Source organism: Palaemon carinicauda, chromosome 27 (assembly GCF_036898095.1).
Source record: "Palaemon carinicauda isolate YSFRI2023 chromosome 27, ASM3689809v2, whole genome shotgun sequence".
NCBI lineage: Eukaryota > Metazoa > Arthropoda > Malacostraca > Decapoda > Palaemonidae > Palaemon > Palaemon carinicauda.
This window is the reverse complement of record NC_090751.1, coordinates 28,439,093-28,455,454: the sequence shown is the minus strand read 5'-3', so window position 1 is coordinate 28,455,454 and position 16,362 is coordinate 28,439,093. Positions and strand designations below refer to the sequence as shown.

General features: G+C 32.8%; 1 protein-coding gene and 13 non-coding genes across 14 annotated transcripts in view; all 14 read left to right on the top strand.

Annotated features, from left to right (window-relative positions):
• Positions 1–16,362, top strand: part of LOC137620639 (centromere protein F-like) — a 265,316-nt gene that overhangs the window by 79,117 nt on the left and 169,837 nt on the right. The window lies entirely within an intron of this gene.
• TRNAN-GUU (transfer RNA asparagine (anticodon GUU)) lies at positions 429–502 on the top strand. The gene has a single exon. It is a non-coding gene; the product is annotated as a tRNA-Asn (tRNA).
• Positions 1,354–1,427, top strand: TRNAN-GUU (transfer RNA asparagine (anticodon GUU)). Its single transcript has one exon. It is a non-coding gene; the product is annotated as a tRNA-Asn (tRNA).
• On the top strand, positions 3,248–3,321 carry TRNAN-GUU (transfer RNA asparagine (anticodon GUU)). Its single transcript has one exon. It is a non-coding gene; the product is annotated as a tRNA-Asn (tRNA).
• TRNAN-GUU (transfer RNA asparagine (anticodon GUU)) lies at positions 4,877–4,950 on the top strand. The gene has a single exon. It is a non-coding gene; the product is annotated as a tRNA-Asn (tRNA).
• TRNAN-GUU (transfer RNA asparagine (anticodon GUU)) lies at positions 5,720–5,793 on the top strand. Its single transcript has one exon. It is a non-coding gene; the product is annotated as a tRNA-Asn (tRNA).
• TRNAN-GUU (transfer RNA asparagine (anticodon GUU)) lies at positions 6,457–6,530 on the top strand. The gene has a single exon. It is a non-coding gene; the product is annotated as a tRNA-Asn (tRNA).
• TRNAN-GUU (transfer RNA asparagine (anticodon GUU)) lies at positions 8,110–8,183 on the top strand. The gene has a single exon. It is a non-coding gene; the product is annotated as a tRNA-Asn (tRNA).
• Positions 9,662–9,735, top strand: TRNAN-GUU (transfer RNA asparagine (anticodon GUU)). Its single transcript has one exon. It is a non-coding gene; the product is annotated as a tRNA-Asn (tRNA).
• Positions 11,301–11,374, top strand: TRNAN-GUU (transfer RNA asparagine (anticodon GUU)). The gene has a single exon. It is a non-coding gene; the product is annotated as a tRNA-Asn (tRNA).
• Positions 12,124–12,197, top strand: TRNAN-GUU (transfer RNA asparagine (anticodon GUU)). The gene has a single exon. It is a non-coding gene; the product is annotated as a tRNA-Asn (tRNA).
• On the top strand, positions 12,864–12,937 carry TRNAN-GUU (transfer RNA asparagine (anticodon GUU)). The gene has a single exon. It is a non-coding gene; the product is annotated as a tRNA-Asn (tRNA).
• On the top strand, positions 15,225–15,298 carry TRNAN-GUU (transfer RNA asparagine (anticodon GUU)). Its single transcript has one exon. It is a non-coding gene; the product is annotated as a tRNA-Asn (tRNA).
• TRNAN-GUU (transfer RNA asparagine (anticodon GUU)) lies at positions 16,063–16,136 on the top strand. The gene has a single exon. It is a non-coding gene; the product is annotated as a tRNA-Asn (tRNA).

Sequence of the window (16,362 nt, the reverse complement as noted above, 5' to 3'; positions counted from 1 at the left end):
TACATACATACTATATATATATATATATATATATATATATATATATATATATATATATATATATATATATATATTTATGTATATGTATATATATATGTTTGTCACTAACCTCTGATATCCCAAGTATTCATATATATATATATATATATATATATATATATATATATATATATATATATATATATATATATATATCCGCATGTCAACAAAAGGCAAACAGTTAATTGCAAGTGGAAACCATTTCATTCTTTCCTCTTTGTATGATTCATAAAATAAAATATTGCAATGGTACTAATTTGTATATTGTATCCAAACCAAAAGATGATTGTACCTCGCCCTTACTCACCGAGTACGAATTTATTAACAGATTTACTGTTAAATGCACACGCTATTCCGATGAAATATCTGAGTGGACTCCATGGAGTCAAGCCTCCGTGGCACAATTGGTTAGCGCGTTCGGCTGTTAACCGAAAGGTTGGTGGTTCGAGCCCACCCGGGGGCGGTAGCTTTTAGAGTTGGCCTGATGAGGCTGGTTGTTAATTGAAGAATTAGATGACATTGATTGGTCATTTCAGGTAGCTATAAGTGACAGATGAATCATCATCATGAGCATCAGCCATAACTAGTCCACTGCTGGACAAATGCTTCAGACATGTCCTTCCTCTTGCATCTGTTTATTGTCTTTCTTTACCAGTTTATACCTGCAAGTTTTCTTAGTTCATCAGTCCATCGTCTCCTCTTCTCTTTCCCTGCTTCCTTTACGAACTCTAGGGACCCATTATGTTATTCTTATTGTCCATCTTTTATTATTTCCAGTGAGGAAAGGAAACATGGAAAAATAATATTTGAAGAATAGTAACTTCATTAAAATAAATATTTCCTATATAAACTATAAAATTTTCAACAAAATAAGAGGAAGAAAAATTAGATAGAATAGAGTACCCAATTGTGCCCTCAAGCAAGAGAACTCTATCCCAAGACAGTGGAAGACCATGGTACAGAGGTTATGACACTACCCAAGACTAGAGAACAATTGTTTGATTTTGTAGTGTCCTTCTAGAAGAGCTGCTTACTATAGCTCAAGAGTCTCTTCTACCCTTAGCCATTTTATTCTGCCAGAAATGTCTTTGGATGTTTGGGCAACATGGAAAAAATTACAATCTGATCAACGAATATTAGGCCAATAAGGAAAAAAAAGCATTTGATAAACAGTAAAAAGAATAACATAAAATGAAATATTGCAATATGACTGTACTTCTTCCCGACTCCCTGGGTACACATTAATCAATAGATTCACTTTTAAATGCATACGCTTTTTTCAATAAAATATCTGAGTTGAGACTGCTTCTTGAAGCCTCCGTGGCACAATCGGTTAGCGCGTTCGGCTGTTAACCGAAAGGTTGGTGGTTCGAGCCCACCCGGGGGCGGAGCTTTTAATAGTGTCATGATGAATCGAATTGTTGGTTGAGGAATTAGTTAGCGTTAAATAGTCATTTCAGGTGTGCTAAAGGCTGAGGTTATAGCAGGATTGACAATTTAGGATCTTATGATATCAACTTAGTAGAAATCTATACAGAAAAGTCTTACTAGAGCTTTCTATGGTGTTTTGCAATATGCAGTGATTTTATCCATTTTGGCATTGGTGCAGTCATTAAGAGGGGATCAGTAGAAAATTATAAAAGTCCTGCATAAATTCAAATAATGAATTAATTATTAGCTAGCATCATGCATTTTGATACAAATTACAGCAAGCTAAGGAGCCATCTAGCAATTAAACAATGTATGAACATGATACAAAGGAGACTTTTGCTCTCATAAATATGATATGTTTTAGTATACATCACCTATAGAATAATGGTCAGTGCATTCACGACTTTGCTTTTGACGCACATATATCACCTGCTACAGTGTGGAGTTGTCAGATGTAGAGAGAGTGCTGTGATGTGTGACAAAACTCATGAAGCCAATTGTGCCTTTCTTTTGTAGATCATCACCAGTGAGAGTAATTGTCAGATTACCTTATATGGGTACAGTTCCGAAGTTTTCTTATGTGTTCGAATAAGTGTATATATATATATATATATATATATATATATATATATATATATATATATATATATATATATATATGTGTGTGTGTGTGTATATATATATATATATATATATATATATATATATATATATATATATATATATGTATATATATATATATATTTATATATATATATATATATATATATATATATATATATGTATATATATATATATTTATATATATATATATATATATATATATATATATATATATATGTATATATATATATTTATATATATATATATATTTAGTTTGGGATTGAACGCATTCTAAGTTCTGAGCCACTGTCCTTTTGGCTCAGAGTTATCAAGTCTTATATAAGCTTCACATGTGCCTCTAGTGAACAACTTATCAACTGATCATTAGTCTCATCATCACACCCTTAAAATCTTTTGGTTAACGATTGTTCCATGGAGGCTTGGCTTAATCATATCTTCTCAGATATTTTATGTAAGTAACGTGTGTTCTTAACGGTATATTTATTAATAATTATTAATTCAGGAGGAGGAACAATAATCTTGTGGACACACTATCCATTCCCTTGCAGTATTTCACGTTAATGGTGCCATTAAAGGCTTGGTGAGAGGTTAACAGAGTAACTGTTCTTGACCTATGATCTGTCGTGGCTTTGTTAGCTATCTTTAGTATGGGGAAGATAAGAAATTTTCAGTAAGAAAAAATCATCAAAGAATATAAACGTGTATAATAAGAGATGATTAGTAGCAAAAATGAAGGAAGGCATCCTTGCATGATGTATGATCTGCGTGCCATTGACCATTCCTCTCTGGCAATGAATACTGCCACCTATATTGCATTAGATTTAGTGATGACATTAGAGTGAAGGATGAAGAGTCGGAATTGAGAAAATACAATAAGTGTAAGATAAGTATAAACGCAGAGCAGAGATTGTTTATATATGCAATAGAAAGAATAGCATTGCATCCTCGCCTTATGATACTGCCGAATGGTCATCTGAGTAACGAAGATAACAAGAAATATAGCAATTAAAAAGTCAAAAGTTATTGTTCTGAATTGGCTATATATTGTCCATAATAGGATCTTGCATCCTCATGAGGAAAAGTGCATTAAGAATTTGCTGTACGATGCGCGCAGATGTTCGATAAAATCCAGAGATGGACATCATTTTCTCATGCCTCCGTGGCACAATTGGTTAGCGCGTTCGGCTGTTAACCGAAAGGTTGGTGGTTCGAGCCCACCCGGGGGCGAAGCTTTTAATGGCGGTATATAGATGTTAATCAATGGTCATTGAACTCAACTTGACAGGTGCGACATACTTGACTAAATTTCCCAAATGAAGGCTGAGCGAAGATTGTGATGAAGAAAAACTGTATTATGAGAAAATTATACGAAAATAGGAAGAGAAATCAAAATTGCTGTTGTTGGTAATTTAGGTTATGGGAAACGTATGGGTATGACGGATTAACATGGTGATTTAACGGGAATGGTTATGTGGAGAAAATTAGTAATTTTAAAGGGAGGACAAGAACTGATAAGTGGGGTCAACGCAAAGTTGTACTCTTCTTTTGTTGACTTAATTTCGCAGATTCAGTTAATGATTTTGTAAAGGCTGCACTCTGAAACAGATTTTGAAGATAATAACCATTATCTAGTTTGAATTTAGTCATTTTTTGTCATTTCATCGATTATCTGACATCGTCGGATGCCAGGTCCAAATTAAATGATCAATTCGCAAATTAATTAACGCCAGGAATGTTTGGGATGCCATCACCAGTGAAGATGATTTTCAAATTACTTTATGTGGCTGCAGTTTTATAGATCCCGTTGGTATTCACATGGGTGCATGAAATTAATTTATCGTATTTTGTCATGATTATACACTGCGAAATCTGTAATTAATCAGACGTAATATATTTTATTCTTCATTTGGCTCCATAATCATCCTGAATCGATTTTTTTCTTTAAAATTTTATCCATAAGATTAAATTAAAACTCAATACTTTATATATAGTTTCTTGTTAATAATTGACAGATTTTTTTGTAAATTTGAGTCAATATTACAGTTCTGTGGTAAAATTTATTTTGAATGTTATATTTTTTATTTATCTGTGTTTGTTTTTCATTTGATTTCAAATTTACTTCTATATTTGCCCAAACTACATTTACATATTTGATAATTAAAAAGGATATACGTTCCTTGTTTCCTATTTTCAAAGAATTCATCAGGATTTATACCAAATATTTTCATGATTTTTTTTTTTGGGGGGGGAGGGGTTACAAGTGTTACATATATGAATCGATACTTAATACTTCTTGTTAGAGACAATGAATTTTCCTTGTCCATTTAAAGACCCTCTCCAATTCTCATTCAACTGAAAACTATCAGTAATTCATATTTAGATAGTTTGTGGACAAACACACTAACTAAAAGAAAAGAAAACAGGAATGGATACTTTAAATTGTATGTGACATGCATTGCGAGTGGAATTTATCCATTCTTTGCCTTATAAAGAGAAAATTTGACGTATAGGGTCATGGAACTTTCAGAAATTTACAACAAAACGTAGGAAAACAGGTAAATGATGTAGAATGTAGCTCATTGCCTATTCTTATGCTATTCACTACAGAAGGATTATCTGATAAACGCTATTGATTAAGAAAAACTATAAATTGCAGACGTTTGAATACTTGCATTGTCAATGTGATGATTATGCTTTATGTAGGGTAAGCATTCATTACAAACTTTCTGTTCAATACGCACATAATTTCTTTAATATTTCTGAATTGAAGATATTGCACCAAGCCTCCGTGGCACAATCGGTTAGCGCGTTCGGCTGTTAACCGAAAGGTTGGTGGTTCGAGCCCACCCGGGGGCGGAGCTTTTAAAGGCAGCATAATGGCGTAGATCAATGATGTTTAAAAATCAGTATGATTACAGGTACTATATGGGCTGACGCTGCAAAAGGTAGAGAATGTAATGATATGAGAAAAGGGAATTTAAGAAAAGAAATTGAAGAAAGAACAAACTGGATTATTGGTAAAACCTTCATGTCTATTTTGGTAACTTAGTATGATTGATAAAGCATAAATAAAAAAATGGAGGGAAGAATTTAAAGGTGATAGGAAGCGGCTATTTTAAAGTTGATACAAAAACTGATAGAGTGAAAATTACCGTGCTCTTTGTCATAGCGTAGTTATTTTGATAAATAATTTTTTTGATTTAGTTTATGGTTTTGCAAATTATGCATTGAGAAATAGTGTCAGAAGAAATTGGCGATTGTCTGTTGTTAACTTCAGTTATCAATTTCTATATGTCATGTACTATATGAATCATGAATTCACATATTAACTCATATCGGGAATAGTCTTGAGACCATCAACATTAAAGTTGATTACCTTACGTGGTTGCACTTTTAAAGTTTTCTCATATACTAAAAGATGCACAAAATATACCATAATATTCCTCACTATACATAGACAAATATGTACCTTATGGGACATGACGACATGTATACATCACAAGTTTTGAAGTATATATACGGTAAATCAGCACAGTCTGTAACTAAGAAACATCTTTATTACGAGCTCGCTGTTCAATATTCATATTATTTCCATAAAATATCTGAATGGAAGATATAGTGCCAAGCCTCCGTGGCACAATCGGTTAGCGCGTTCGGCTGTTAACCTAAAGGTTGGTGGTTCGAGCCCACCCGGGGGCGGAGCTTTTAAAGGCAGCATAATGAGGTTAATTGATGGTCGGTTTATAAGGTATAGTGACCTTGATTATCATCAAATGCTATATTATTAGGGCTAATACAACATGAGTTAGAGACAATGGCAGTGTAGAAAAAAAGGGATATTTGAGAAAAAAAATGAAGGAGGAAGAGTGTGATTGAGATAATCTTGCTTATTTTGGTAACTTAGAGTTATAGATATCAATCCTTTTGCTAATGTAGTTCTTTATTTGAGTAATTATGCATTTATAAAGAGATAAAGAGAGTGAGAAGGAAGTAAGGATTGTCCGGTATGATCTTCAGTAATCAATTCATACATGTCATGTACAGTTTAATTCATGAATTTATACTTCAACTGACATCACAAATATTCTTGAGGTCATCACCTCTGAAGGCGATTGTTAGATTACCTATTATTGCTGCAGATTCAAAGTTCTCTAATGCACATAGGGCTGCTCAAAAAATATACGTCCTATTTATCAGTATATATAGAAAAATCTCGACTTAATTTGAATCGATGTCATAAATACAAATTTTGAAGTATATTTAAATCAAGAGTCTGTAGCCAGGAATCTACATTATTAGGAACTCACTGTTCAATTTGTATATTATTTCTATAAATTATCTGAATGGAAGATATGGTGCCAAGCCTCCGTGGCACAATCGGTTAGCGCGTTCGGCTGTTAACCGAAAGGTTGGTGGTTCGAGCCCACCCGGGGGCGAAGCTTTTAATGGCGGTATACTGATGTTAATCAATGGTCATTGAACTCAACTTAACAGGTGCGACATACCTGACTAAATTTCCTGAATGAAGGCTGAGGGAAGATATTGATGAAGAAAAACTCTATTATGAGAAAATCATATGAAAATAGAGAGAGAAATCAAAATTGCTGTTGTTGGTAATTTAGGTTATGGGGAACGTATGGGTATGACGGATAAACATGGTGATTTTTACGGTAATGGTTAAGTGGAGAAAATGAATCATTTTAATGTGAGGACAAGAACTGATAAGTGGGGTCAACACAAAGTTGTATTCTTCTTTTGTTGAATTAATTTCGCTGATTCAGTTAATGATTTTGTAAAGGCTGCACTCAGAAACAGATTTTGAAGATAATAACCATTATCTAGTTTGAATTCAGTCATTTTTTGTCATTTCATTGATTATCTGACATTGTCAGATGCCAGGGCCAATTTAAATGATCAATTCGCAAAATGATTAAAGCCAGGAATATTTGGGATGCCATCACCAATGAAGATGATTTTCAAATTACTTTATGTGGCTGCAGTTTTATAGATCTCGTTGGTATTCACATGGGTGCATGAAATTAATTTATCGTATTTTATCATAATCATACACTGCGAAATCTGTAATTAATCAGACGTAATGTATTTTATTCTTCATCTGGCTCCATAATCATCCTGAATCGGATTTTTTTTTCTTATAAATTTTATCTGTAAGATCAAATTAAAACTCTTAATACTTTATATATACAGTTTCTTGTTAATAATTGAAAGATTTTTTTATGTAAAATTGAGTCAATATTACAGTTCTGTGGTAAAATTTATTTTGAATGTTATATTTTTTATTTATCTGTGTTCGTTTTTCATTTGATTTCAAATATACTTCTATATTTGCTCAAACTACATTTACATATTTGATAATTAAAAAGAATATACGTTCCTTGTTTCCTATTTTCAAAGAATTCATCAGAATTTATACCAAATATTTTCATGATTTTTTTTTTTTTGGGGGGGGGGGAGGTGTTACAAGTGTTACATATATGAATCGATACTTAATACTTCTTGGTAGAGACAATGAATTTTCTTTGTCCATTTAAAGACCCTCTCCAATTCTCATTCAACTGAAAACTATCAGTAATTCATATTTAGATAGTTTGTGGACAAACACACTAACTAAAAGAAAAGAAAACAGGAATGGATACTTTAAATCCTCCCTATTGAATGTGACATGCATTGAGAGTGGAATTTATCCATTCTTTGCCTGATAAATAGAAAATTTGACGTATAGCGTCATGGAACTTTCAGAAATTTACAACTAAACGTAGCAAAACAGGTAAATAATGTTGAATGTAGCTCATTGCCTCTTCTTATGCTATACACTATAGAAGGATTATCTGGTAAACGCTATTGATTAAGACAAACTATAAATTGCAAACGTTTGAATACTTGCATTGTCAGTGTGATGATTATGCTTTATGTTGGGTAAGCATTCATTACAAATTTTCTGTTCAATACGCACATAATTTCTTTGATATTTCTGAATTGAAGATATTGCACCAAGCCTCCGTGGCACAATCGGTTAGCGCGTTCGGCTGTTAACCGAAAGGTTGGTGGTTCGAGCCCACCCGGGGGCGGAGCTTTTAAAGGCAGCATATTGGCGTAGATCAATGATGTTTGAAAATTAGTATGAATGCAGGTACTAAATGGGCTGACGCTGCAAAAGGTAGAGATTGTAATGATATGAGAAAAGGGAATTTTAGAAAAGAAATTGAAGATTGAACAAAACCTTCATGTCTATTTTGGTAACTTAGTATGATTGATAAAGCATAAATAAAAAAATGGAGGGAAGAATTTAAAGGTGATAGGAAGCGGCTATTTTAAAGTTGATACAAAAACTGATAGAGTGAAAATTACCGTGCTCTTTGTCATAGGGTAGTTATTTTGATAAATAATTTTTTTGATTTAGTTTATGGTTTTGCAAATTATGCATTGAGAAATAGTGTCAGAAGAAATTGGCGATTGTCTGTTGTTAACTTCAGTTATCAATTTCTATATGTCATGTACTATATGAATTATGAATTCACATATTAACTCATATCGGGAATAGTCTTGAGACCATCAACATTAAAGTTGATTACCTTACGTGGTTGCACTTTTAAAGTTTTCTTATATACTAAAAGGTGCACAAAATATACCATAATATTCCTCACTATACATAGACAAATATGTACCTAATGGGACATGACGACATGTATACATCACAAGTTTTGAAGTATATATAAATCAGCACAGTCTGTAACTAATAAACATCTTTATTACGAGCTCGCTGTTCAATATACATATTATTTCCATAAAATATCTGAATGGAAGATATTGTGCCACTCCTCCGTGGCACAATCGGTTAGCGCGTTCGGCTGTTAACCTAAAGGTTGGTGGTTCGAGCCCACCCGGGGGCGGAGCTTTTAAAGGCAGCATAATGAGGTTAATTGATGGTCGGTTTATAAGGTATAGTGACCTTGATTATCGTCAAATGCTATATTATTAGGGCTAATACAACATGAGTTAGAGACAATGGCAGTGTAGAAAAAAAGGGATATTTGAGGAAAAAAAATGAAGGAGGAAGAGTGTGGGTGATATAATCTTGCTTATTTTGGTAACTTGGAGTTATAGATATCGATCATTTTGCTAATGTAGTTCTTTACTTGAGTAATTATGCATTTATAAAGAGAGTGAGAAGGAAGTAAGGATTGTCCGATATAATCTTCAGTAATCAATTCATACATGTCATATGCAGTTTAATTCATGAATTTATACTTCAACTGACATCACAAATATTCTTGAGGTCATCACTTCTGAAGGCGATTGTTAGATTACCTATTATTACTCCAAATTCAAAGTTCTCTAATGTACATAGGGTTGCACATAAAATATACGTCCTTTTTATCAGTATATATAGAAAAATCTCGACATAATTTGAATTGATGTCATATATACAAGTTTTGAAGTATATTTAAATCAAGAGTCTGTAACTATGAATCTACATTATTAGGAACTCACTGTTCAATTTGTATATTATTTCTATAAAATATCTGAATGGAAGATATTGTGCTAAGCCTCCGTGGCACAATCGGTTAGCGCGTTCGGCTGTTAACCGAAAGGTTGGTGGTTCGAGCCCACCCGGGGGCGAAGCTTTTAATGGCGGTATACTGATGTTAATCGATAGTCATTGAACTCAACTTGACAGGTGCGACATATCTGACTCAATTTCCCAATTGAAGGCTGAGGGAAGATTGTGATGAAGAAAAACTGTATTATGAGAAAATCACATGAAAATAGGAAGAGAAAACAAAATTGCTGTTGTTGGTAATTTAGGTTATGGGGAACGTATGGGTATGACGGATTAACATGGTGATTTCACGGTAATGGTTAAGTGGAGAAAATTAATAATTTTAAAGGGAGGACAAGAACTGATAAGTGGGGTCAATGCAAAGTTGTACTCTTATTTGGTTGAATTAATTTTGCAGATTCAGTTAATGATTTTGTAAAGGCTGCACTCAGAAAGAGATTTTGAAGATAATAACCATTATTTAGTTTGAATTCAGTCATTTTTTGTCATTTCATTGATTTCTGACATCGTCGGATGCCAGGTCCAATTTAAATGATCAATTCGCAAATTAATTAACGCCAGGAATGTTTGGGATGCCATCACCAGTGAAGATGATTTTCAAATTACTTATGTGGCTGCTGTTTTATAGATCCCGTTGGTATTCACATGGGTGCATGAAATTAATTTATCGTATTTTTTCATAATTTTACACTGCGAAATCTAATTAATCAGACGTAATATATATTATTCTTCATCTGGCTCCATAATCCTGAATCGGATTTTTTTTTTCTTTTAAATTTTATCCGTAAGATTAAATTAAAACTCTTAATACTTTATATATACAGTTTTTTTCTAATAACTGACAGATTTTTTTGTAAAATTGAGTCAATATTACAGTTCTCTGGTAAAATATATTTTGAATGTTATATTTTTTATTTATCTGTTTGTTTTTCATTTGTTTTCAAATTTACTTCTATATTTGCTCAAACTACATTTACATATTTGATAATTAAAAAGGATATATGTTCCTTGTTTCCTATTTTCAAAGAATTCATGAGGATTTATACCAAATATTTTCATGATTTTTTTTTTTTTGGGGGGGGAGGTGTTACAAGTGTTACATATATGAATCGATACTTAATACTTCTTGGTAGAGACAATGAATTTTCTTTGTCCATTTAAAGACCCTCTCCAATTCTCATTCAACTGAAAACTATCAGTAATTCATATTTAGATAGTTTGTGGACAAACACACTAACTAAAGAAAAAGAAAACAGGAATGGATACTTTAAATCCTCCCTATTGTATGTGACATGCATTGAGAGTGGAATTTATCCATTCTTTGCCTGATAAATAGAAAATTTGACGTATAGGGTCATGGAATTTTCAGAAATTTACAACTAAACGTAGGAAAACAGGTAAATGATGTAGAATGTCGCTTATTGCCTCTTCTTATGCTATTCACTACAGAAGGATTATCTGATAAACGCTATTGATTAAGAAAAACTATAAATTGCAGACGTTTGAATACTTGCATTGTCAATGTGATGATTATGCTTTATGTAGGGTAAGCATTCATTACAAACTTTCTGTTCAATACGCACATAATTTCTTTAATATTTCTGAATTGAAGATATTGCACCAAGCCTCCGTGGCACAATCGGTTAGCGCGTTCGGCTGTTAACCGAAAGGTTGGTGGTTCGAGCCCACCCGGGGGCGGAGCTTTTAAAGGCAGCATAATGGCGTAGATCAATGATGTTTAAAAATTAGTATGAATACAGGTACTAAATGGGCTGACGCTGCAAAAGGTAGAGATTGTAATGATATGAGAAAAGGGAATTTTAGAAAAGAAATTGAAGATTGAACAAAACCTTCATGTCTATTTTGGTAACTTAGTATGATTGATAAAGTATAAATAAAAAAAAAGGAGGGAAGAATTTAAAGGTGATAGGAAGCGGCTATTTTAAAGTTGATACAAAAACTGATAGATTGAAAATTACTGTGCTCTTTGTCATAGCATAGTTATTTTGATAAATAATTTTTCTGATTTAGTTTATGGTTTTGCAAATTATGCAATGAGAAAGAGTGTCAGAAGAAATTGGTGATTGTCTGTTGTTAACTTCAGTTATCAATTTCTATATGTCATGTACAATATGAATCATGAATTCACATGTTAACTCATATCGGGAATAGTCTTGAGACCATCAACATTAAAGTTGATTACCTTACGTGGTTGCACTTTTAAAGTTTTCTTATATACTTAAAGGTGCACAAAATATACGATAATATTCCTCACTATACATATACAAATATGTACCTAATGGGACATGGCAACATGTATACATCACAAGTTTTGAAGTATAAATAAATCAGCACAGTCTGTAACTAAGAAACATCTTTATTACGAGCTTGCTGTTCATTATTCATATTATTTCCATAAAATATCTGAATGGAAGATATTGTGCCAAGCCTCCGTGGCACAATCGGTTAGCGCGTTCGGCTGTTAACCGAAAGGTTGGTGGTTCGAGCCCACCCGGGGGCGGAGCTTTTAAAGGCAGCATAATGAGGTTAATTGATGGTCTGTTTGTAAGCTATAGTGACTTTGATCCTTAGTTTTTATATTATGAGGGCTGATATATCATGAGATAGAGAGAGAATGTCAATGTATAGGATAAAAGGAGGAATATGAGAAATAAGAATGAAGTAAGAAGAAGAGTGTGGGTGAGACCATATTGTTTATTTTGGTATCTTAGAATTATTGATATTCATCATTTTGGTGATGTAGTTCTTTATTTGAATGGTTATACGTTTAGAAGTAAATTTAGAAGGAAGTGAGGATTGTCTGGTATAAATTTCAGTAATCAATTCATGCATACAGTATACAGTTTAATTAATGAATTTATACATTACCTGACATCACAAATATTCTTGAGGTCATCACCTCTAAAAGTGATTGTTAGTTTACGTTTTATAGCTGCAGATTCAGATTTCTCTAATGTACATAGTGTTACACAAACTATATACGTCTTTTTTATCAGTATATATAGAAAAATCTTTATTTAATTGGACTTGATATCAAATATACATTACATCATTTGAAATATATTTAAATCAACAGTCTGTAACTAGGAATCAACTTTATTAGGAACTCACTGTTCAGTTTTTATATTATTTCTATAAAATATCTAAATGGAAGCTATTGTGCCAAGCCTCCGTGGCACAATCGGTTAGCGCGTTCGGCTGTTAACCGAAAGGTTGGTGGTTCGAGCCCACCCGGGGGCGGAGTTTTTAAAGGCAGCATAATGAGGATGAGTGATGGTAGGTTTATAAGGTATAGTGACCTTGATTATCATCAAATGCTATATTATTAGGGCTAATACAACATGAGTTAGAGACAATGGCAGTGTAGAGAAAAAGGGATATTTGAGAAAAAAAAATGAAGGAGGAAGAGTGTGGGTGAGATAATCTTGCTTATTTTGGTAACTTAGAGTTATAGATATCGATCATTTTGCTAATGTAGTTCTTTATTTGAGTAATTATGCATTTATAAAGAGAGTGAGAAGGAAGTAATGATTGTCCGATATAATCTTCAGTAATCAATTCATACATGTCATGTACAGTTTAATTCATGAATTTATACTTCAACTGACATCACAAATATTCTTGAGGTCATCACCTCTGAAGGCGATTGTTAGATTACCTATTATTGCTGCAGATTCAAAGTTCTCTAATGTACATAGGGCTGCACAAAAAATATACGTCCTATTTATCAGTATATATAGAAAAATCTCGACTTAATTTGAATTGATGTCATATATACAAGTTTTGAAGTATATTTAAATCAAGAGTCTGTAACTATGAATCTATATTATTAGGAACTCACTGTTCAATTTGTATATTATTTCTATAAAATATCTGAATGGAAGATATTGTGCTAAGCCTCGGTGGCACAATCGGTTAGCGCGTTCGGCTGTTAACCGAAAGGTTGGTGGTTCGAGCCCACCCGGTGGCGAAGCTTTTAATGGCGGTATACTGATGTTAATCGATGGTCATTGAACTCAACTTGACAGGTGCGACATACCTGACTAAATTTCCCAAATGAAGGCTGAGGGAAGATTGTGATGAAGAAAAACTGTATTATGAGAAAATCATATGAAAATAGGAAGAGAAATCAAAATTGCTGTTGTTGGTAATCTAGGTTATGGGTATGACGGATAAACATGGTGATTTTTACGGTAATGGTTAAGTGGAGAAAATGAATAATTTTAAAGTGAGGACAAGAACTGATAAGTGGGGTCAACGCAAAGTTGTACTCTTCTTTGGTTGAATTAATTTCGCAGATTCAGTTGATGATTTTGTAAAGACTGCACTCAGAAAGAGATTTTGAAGATAATAACCATTATCTACTTTGACTTCAGTCATTTTTTGTCACTTCATTGATTATCTGACATCGTCGGATGCTAGGTCCAATTTAAATGATCAATTCGCAAATTAATTAACGCCAGGAATGTTTGGGATGCCATCACCAGTGAAGATGATTTTCAAATTACTTATGTGGCTGCAGTTTCATAGGTCTCGTTGGTATTCACATGGGTGCATGAAATTAATTTATCATATTTTATCATAATTATACACTGCGAAATCTGTAATTAATCAGGCGTAATATATTTTATTCTTCATCTGGCTCCATAATCATCCTGAATCAGATTTTTTTTTTCATTTAAATTTTATCCGTAAGATTAGATTAAAACTCTTAATACTGTATATATACAGTTTTTTCTAATAATTGACAGATTTTTTTTTGTAAAATTGAGTCAATATTACAGTTCTGTGGTAAAATTTATTTTGAATGTTATATTTTTTATTTATCAGTTTTTGTTTTTCATTTGATTTCAAATTTACTTCTATATTTGCCTAAACTACATTTACATATTTGATAATTAAAAAGGTTATACGTTCCTTGTTTCCTATTTTCAAAGAATTCATCAGGATTTATACCAAATATTTTCATGATTTTTTTTTTTGGGGGGAGGGGTTACAAGTGTTACATATATGAATCGATACTTAATACTTCTTGTTAGAGACAATGAATTTTCCTTGTCCATTTAAAGACCCTCTCCAATTCTCATTCAACTGAAAACTATCAGTATTTCATATTTAGATAGTTTGTGGACAAACACACTAACTAAAAGAAAAGAAAACAGGAATGGATACTTTAAATCCTCCCTATTGTATGTGACATGCATTGAAAGTGGAATTTATCCATTCTTTGCCTGATAAATAGAAAATTTGACGTATAGGGTCATGGAACTTTCAGAAATTTACAACTAAACGTAGGAAAACAGATAAATAATGTAGAATGTCGCTTATTGCCTCTTATGCTATACACTACAGAAGGATTATCTGGTAAATGCTATTGATTAAGAAAAACTATAAATTGCAGACGTTTGAATACTTGCGTTGTCAATGTGATGATTATGCTTTATGTAGGCTAAGCATTCATTACAAACTTTCTGTTCAATACGCACATAATTTCTTTAATATTTCTGAATTGAAGATATTGCACCAAGCCTCCGTGGCACAATCGGTTAGCGCGTTCGGCTGTTAACCGAAAGGTTGGTGGTTCGAGCCCACCCGGGGGCGGAGCTTTTAAAGGCAGCATAATGGCGTAGATCAATGATGTTTAAAAATTAGTATGAATACAGGTACTAAATGGGCTGACGCTGCAAAAGGTTGAGAATGTAATGATATGAGAAAAGGGAATTTAAGAAAAGAAATTGGAGAAACAACAAACTGGATTATTGGTAAAACCTTCATGTCCACTTTGGTAACTTAGTATGATTGAGAAAGCATAAATAGAAAAAAGGGGGGAAGAATTTAAAGGTGATAGGAAGCAGCTATTTTAAAGTTTATACAAAAACTGATAGATTGAAAATTACTGTGCTCTTTGTCATAGCATAGTTATTTTGATAAATAATTTTTCTGAATTAGTTTATGGTTTTGCGAATTATGCAATGAGAAAGAGTGTCAGAAGAAATTGGTGATTGTCTGTTGTTAACTTCAGTTATCAATTTCTATATGTCATGTACAATATGAATCATGAATTCACATGTTAACTCATATCGGGAATAGTCTTGAGACCATCAACATTAAAGTTGATTACCTTACGTGGTTGCACTTTTAAAGTTTTCTTATATACTAAAAGGTTCACAAAATATACCATAATATTCCTCACTATACATAGACAAATATGTACCTAATGGGACATGACGACATGTATACATCACAAGTTTTGAAGTATATATAAATCAGCACAGTCTGTAACTAAGAAACATCTTTATTACGTGCTTGCTGTTCAATATTCATATTATTTCCATAAAATATCTGAATGGAAGATATTGTGCCAAGCCTCCGTGGCACAATCGGTTAGCGCGTTCGGCTGTTAACCGAAAGGTTGGTGGTTCGAGCCCACCCGGGGGCGGAGCTTTTAAAGGCAGCATAATGAGGTTAATTGATGGTCGGTTTATAAGGTATAGTGACCTTGATTATCATCAAATGCTATATTATTAGGGCTAATACAACATGAGTTAGAGACAATGGCAGTGTAGAAAAAAAAGGGATATTTGAGAAAAAAAAAATGAAGGAGGAAGAGTGTGGGTGAGATAATCTTGCTTATTTTGGTAACTTAGAGTTATAGATATCATTCA